Below are 485 nucleotides of genomic sequence, written 5' to 3' on the forward strand. Positions count from 1 at the left end.
TTTACAAAACATGTAAATACTAGAGGCACAGTGCATGAAATTCATGAATGGGTGGGGGGGGGGGTCCCTCAGCCCAGCCTGCACCCTCTCCAATCTGGATCCCCTCAGGGGATGTCCAACTGCCCGTTTAGGCCTGATCCCACCAGTGAGATCGGGCCTAAACAGGAAGTCGGACATCCCTTTCACAATCCAGGACTGCTGTTTCCCAACTGCTTCACCTACCTGCCTGCCTGATTGCCCCTAACCGCTTCTGCTTGCAAGCCTGATCACCCCCTAACCACTCCCTTGCCAGCCTGATCGCCCCCAACTGCTCTCCCCTGCCAGCCCGATTGCCCCCAACTAGCCTCCCCTGCCGGCCTGGCCACCCCCAACTGCCCTCCCCTGCCGGCCCGATCACCCCTAACTTCCCTCCCCTGCAGGCCTAATCGCCCCTAACTGCTCTCTCCTACAGGCCTGGTCCTTCCCAACTGCCCTCCCTCCCCTGC

This window comes from Myotis brandtii, unplaced genomic scaffold, assembly GCF_000412655.1.
Source record: "Myotis brandtii unplaced genomic scaffold, ASM41265v1 scaffold158, whole genome shotgun sequence".
NCBI lineage: Eukaryota > Metazoa > Chordata > Mammalia > Chiroptera > Vespertilionidae > Myotis > Myotis brandtii.